This window comes from Lycium ferocissimum, chromosome 5, assembly GCF_029784015.1.
Source record: "Lycium ferocissimum isolate CSIRO_LF1 chromosome 5, AGI_CSIRO_Lferr_CH_V1, whole genome shotgun sequence".
Classification (NCBI taxonomy): Eukaryota; Viridiplantae; Streptophyta; class Magnoliopsida; order Solanales; family Solanaceae; genus Lycium; species Lycium ferocissimum.
In genome coordinates, this window is record NC_081346.1 from 43,141,117 (window position 1) to 43,147,157 (window position 6,041).

Sequence of the window (6,041 nt, forward strand, 5' to 3'; positions counted from 1 at the left end):
TTCTCCCCACACAAAATGACAATTCTCTCACATCTGCCCAGGCTGTGGTAGTCACAGCTTTGATGTCCAGGTATTCGATAAATATGGGGCAATTAATTGTTGGGGAGATCAAAAAGAGAGCACCACAGCTAGCCACCTCATTGATGTTCCCTTGCCTCATTACTGAGTTGTGTAAGAGAGCAGGTGTGATGAGCATTCCACACCATGATTATTGTATTCGGGCCTCACATGTTGTTGATTGGAGAAAGAGAAAAGATGATGGTAATGATGATGCATTACTAGAGATGCCTGCTGACCATGGGGAGACTCAGGCCGAGCCTAGTCTTCGGGCCACAGGGAATGCCACCACAGAGGCACCTCCCGGCATGCTACTGACTCGGCTCCCACTGCTACTGGCTCAACTACTATTGTAGTTGCATCACCTGCTACAGCTATGCCTACTTCTTTAGTAGGTCCCACTTCTTCAACTGTTCCTCCACCTGCAATCCAGAGAGGGGCTGACCACTTTGCATTTACCAAAGAAAACTTTAGAGAGATTGCGATCAAAGCAACAGGGGTTGATAAGCAGGTTTATATCATTATGGAGCAGATCCAAAAGTTTGTAAGAAATGAGATCAGGGATGTTATAGTGCCGGTGCGGGCAGTGACTGAGCAGTATTATGAGGTTATCCATGCGAGATTTGATGGGTTTGAGACGCGATTGACCGTATTAGGGAGGGCAAACCCGGGGGTGATTTAGGACCACTTCGGGATGAGCTTAATAACTTGAAAGCTAATGTTCAGGCATTGCAGGAGAGAGCAAGTTGTCTTGGAAGATCCCACTCTGATGATGTAGGTGGATATATTGTCGCTCATACATGTCAAAAAATTGATAGAGGAGAATGATGAGGATGACTCCTCGAGTCAGAACAAAGGTAAAAAAAAGTGGGACGACGTGGATCCATCTGGTGAGGATCTAGAGGAGGTGACTAGGAGGTTGCGCCTACAAGAAGATGAGAACATACATGTAGCCATCCATAATTCCCTGCTAGTGAATCACCTGGCAAAGACGAGCCAGCAGTGAGGTAGGGGCACCCAGGCAGAGGTGCTCGATTTTAGCTAGACATTACCACCTGTCATCCCTCAGCCAGCTGTCAATGCGGCATCAATTCATACTTCTGAGATAGAGATGCCTTATGATGCTCACAGTGCCTAGTGCGCCCAGGTATGCCTAACCCTCATTCTTGTACTTAGTTCGATGCTTTGGGGAGAAAGCAAAAATTTTGGTTGGGGATAGGCTATTTGGTTGATTGTTGTAACTTATATATGTGTGTCTAGGAACCCCCTCGGCTTTTCTTGAGGGGTTTTATTTTTGTTGAATCTAGCATGTTTAGGTTGTTAAGGTAAAATAGAGTAGTTTTGACTTATATGGTAGTTGTTTGAAATTATGGCATAGTTAGTTGAAGTTACGGCATGACCCCTCTAATTTTTTATGCATACTTAGCTATTGCTAGTGATTGACATGTATGATTCTTTTTGTGACATTATAAGTATTGGAGTATTGTGTGTGATGAGTGATCGCGTGGGAGGTTACACTCGACTTAACAAAATAAATCCTTATTTAATTTTGTGTGTGTGAGTTGTTAGTGGTGGTTCATGTAATGCATTTGTAATCTAGAACTTGCCCTGTTAGTCGTGCTAGATTTCTAAGGATAGTTTGGTTGTGAAATTATTTTAGGCTTCTTGATTGACCTCCGACAATTTATTTTAATCACCCAGAGTCCTTAGATATCAAACGGAGTGAAATATGTATTTGTCTACAAGTCAAAATGATTTTATAAATTATTTAGATGATATTCTGCCATTTTGATTTGGCAAATAAATTCTATAGTATTATAAATCATTTAGAAATTAATTTACATATTTTTATGATTAATATGGAATATATTTTAAATTCAATCAAGAAGATAATTTGAAACAATTATTTGTTTAATTGCTAAAAATTAATTAGCAGGCATTTTACTCCATTTAATTCAAAGAATCTGCTTAATTATATAAATTAATCATTTTTACCTCTCAATTCTTAATTTTGCATATTTCATGTGCATTTGTACAATATATTAGAATTAATCATAATTAATTAAGTGTTGAATTCCACAAATTGTTTGCTACATGGCTAATAGTGGCTACAATTGAAATGATCAATTGTTAGTTTAATTCTGGCCTTAATTGAAATAGCCAAATTCATTGCTTCAAATCAATTAAGGTCATTGTTGCAAATTAGCCTTTAAATTGTTTGATTAGTTTAATTCTGGCCTTAAGTGAAATGACCAAATTCATCGGTTCAAATCAATTAAGGTCATTATTGCAAATTATCTTTAATTGGTTAATTAGGCCGAATATGGCCATAATTGAAATAACCAATTCCATAGGTTAAAATCAATTAAGGCCATATTTGCAACTTAACCCCATTTGCATAATTAGTCATGTTTGTTTAGTTTGTTTAATGGGTTAATCACTCATGCTTGACCATAAGTAGAGGATTTAAATTAATTGAATCGCAAAATCGTTGCCATTTATTTAACTAGGGTCAAGTCCTTGCACGTATATACATGTATATACACGGATATACATGTGTATACACGTGTATATGAGTGTGTGTGTGTGTCTATATATATATATATATATATGCAGCCCCTTTATTCCTTTAGTTTTTAGCCGGGCCCAGTCCAAATAAGACCAGAACCGGTCCACATACGCTTATAAGCGTAATAGACGTACCAAACACCCCTTTATTTCTTCATTTTTCTCAAAGACAGGGTTGGACTCGCCAAACCCTAGCCGCCAGAAGGGGAAAATCCTATCTCCTCGTCACAATTTCTTGAAACGGCAAAATGGCAATGTACAATTGCTTTACGCAGTCGTGGCTCAACTGTTTCAGGCAAGCAATTAATGCTCGCCTCTCTCTCTCTCCACCCGCATCAACCAAACATGGTATTACTACCCTTCCTTTGCTTCACTTTTTGCTTTACAACGGTCATTTGATTTAGAAACCTTAATGAATTTTGTTGTATTTGATTTTCAATACTCAATTTTTATTGGTTCATGAAGAACCCCACAGATTGACCGATTTCGAGTCAAATCTGACCCTTTATTTGTTGATTCACTAGATTCCTGGCCATTAGATGTGGTATGAGAGATGCAATTGTGAAAATTACAAAATCCCACATCATTTAAGGCTAGGGTTTTGAGAAGATTGGGGTTCTATATAAATAACCCCCAATTCTTTACATTGACATACCGAATATCAGGTATATTCACTAAAAACTCAAAATACTTAAGTTTTGGCACGTTTTGCTTTGAAACTTTGATTTCTCGAGTAAAGTTTAAATTGTAAATATTTTTCTTTGTTCTTGTTCATGTGTGGTTTAAGAATTCGGGGTTGAGGAAGCAAAAATCTTCCAAGTTCAAATCTCGACAAGCGGCTGGACTCAAAAGAGGTCATTTTCTTTCCTTTAGTTATTTTTTATTTTTTCGTTTTACTGCTTATGTATAATTATTAGTTTAGCCATTATTTATCTGTTGATTACTGCTTTAGTTTAATTATTAGTTGTTTAGTTTAGATATATTTAGGTATTTTCCTTAATTTCTGTCATCTACGTGTATATGTGTTAATTGTTTGTTTTAGTTTTCAGGTTTGGCTTTGATTGATCTTTAGTGGTTAATTTAATCTTTACCATGTTAGATTAGCTTTGCTTTATTGTTAATCCAATTTAGAATCATGTTAAGCACTGTTTGTCTTGTTTAAGCCTAGAACAAACTAGCATAGTCTCGATGTGGGTCTGTGTTTTAAAATACATTGATGTTTCAATTGATTAGTGTTCATATCAACATGTTTAGTTTCATTAAGGATAGTTAAGTGAACCAGAAGTCCTCTATAACCCTTATAAGGTCTGTTTGTTTAACTTGATATAGATATAAAACATGGTCAAGTGCTAACCTGATTTGAGACTAGATCTTAAAAATCTATTAAGTATAGCTTTGTTTAGTTCGTTAACAGTGTTGTGGAGAGTTGACTAGCTATAGAAAATCATAACAATGATCAGTCTATTTGTTAGATTCCTTATATGAAACCATGTCTACTCTTATCTTTTCTTGACTCTATTAAGACTGTCATTTGAGGTTAAGCTATTTGATTCATATGTTCGACTGTTAGAAGATGACTTGAGATGCATCCATTTTCCTGATTATATACACTTAGATTTTTAATGTCTCTAGGCTCAAACTATCTATTTCATGCTACCTTTTTTTTTTTTTTTTACAACTGGATACTGTGCTAGTGCCTACCTGCTTCTTTTAAACATTTTGATTGTATTAAACTGGACTAGCTTAAGACCTTATGTGGGTATATGTGGTATTTAAATGGGAAGGTTGTCACTTACGGTGTGATTGACCCATAGGTGTGACTTACCCAGGGCCAGGAAGAGAGTTGACAGGGCTTGAAGTTTCTAGTCAAACTCAGCCAAGTCTTCCTTATTTCAGGTTGCTGGGGTTCCCCTATGCAAAAATTACACCTTATGGGACCCTTTAGATTTTAAAACAAGTAGGATTATGGGTAAAATCCATGTTAAAACAGCTCTGAAGTTCATAAAATGGCACTAACATGTTTTCATTTTTCTTGAGATGGAACCTCACTGCATTTGTTGGTCTTTTGAATTTCTTACACTGCTTGTCATATTCACTGTATCTTCTTCTTGTTTCTTTTAAATTCTGCCCCTGTGTCATTTAAATGAAGTGTTAAAAATACTAAGTAGAACTAGGCACCCTTTTCTGAGTTTAAGTATTGGTTTTCTGTGTTGAAATATACCAAGGATATATCGTGGACATACCTAAAATATACCATATATACACAGTCCCTATATCGTATATAAGAACTTGTATATTCAGTATAAATATGGTATATTACTTGTATTGGGTTCAGAATCTACTAGTTGTGTATCATAAAAAATGATATTCATTGGGTCTTATTCTTTATTCTGTTTGCTATATTTGGGCTTCGCCTCTTTATGTTTGGGCCAACCTTCTTATTTGTCGCTGCCATGCTATACTTGGCCTGCTTTATTTTCTTCTTGTCTGATTACTTCACTAAGTGTGGAAATGCATTTGAAAAATGGCTGAACCTGTTCTTTATATTTCTCTTGATATTTTTGTTTAGAATTTAAGGCCTAGATACTTTCTAACGTCAAATTTCTTTTTCCCCCTTTGTGTTTGCATGTGAAACATTGCAGGTCATTTGGGTCGTTCCCTTCTATTCAGACCTCTTGGGCCTGAGGCCCAACTTTTATTCATTGATCGAGTCCGGCAGAAATAAGGGAAGCTAATATATATTGAAGTCCCAATCATGAGTAAAAATGGTCACTGGTGGGCTTAGGTAGGCCACCAGTCCAATTCTCCCTTTCTCTCCTTTTATTTTACATGTATATCATGTATGCATATATGTAAATAAATATGTACAATATTGAAACCCTATGGATGCTAGGACTTAGGAAATACTTAGTATATTTTGGAAGTCGCCTCAAATGATTTTCAAACTCACTTAATCCTTAACACAAGCATGAAATCGATGTATACAATTTATTGCGAAACCTTTTCAAGTATAAACTTTTGCAATAATATGGGCAGTCTTCAAATGGGCTTTCTTTTTTTGGAAAGTAAACTAAGTTTTTATTTTTGGGCCTTATGTCCCTTTGAGAAATTTGAAAACGGGACGGATAAGGTGTAGGATTAGTTTTGGGACTAAGCCCACATAAGACCCCCCCCCCCCCCCCTCCCTCTTCTTAAATTAAAAAAAAAAAAAAAAAAAAAAAAAAAAAAAAAAAACAGATTATCCTTCCTTAAAATTGAGACAAAATCTGGAGTTGAAATAATATGGATATATCTTGTAAACTTAGACCATTTTGTGCAACTTTAAAAAATCGGATTTTTCTCCAAACTTAAATAAACTTTTATGAAACTGAATTAGACCCTGTTTTGCTCAAAATAACTTGGAACATTTTATATTT

General features: G+C 35.8%; 1 long non-coding RNA gene across 1 annotated transcript; it reads left to right on the forward strand.

Annotated features, from left to right (window-relative positions):
* Positions 1-2,708: 2,708 nt before the first annotated feature.
* On the forward strand, positions 2,709-5,640 carry LOC132056829 (uncharacterized). Its single transcript, XR_009414978.1, has 3 exons — positions 2,709-2,973; positions 3,413-3,479; positions 5,268-5,640. It is a non-coding gene; the product is annotated as an uncharacterized LOC132056829 (long non-coding RNA).
* The last annotated feature ends 401 nt before the right edge of the window (positions 5,641-6,041 follow it).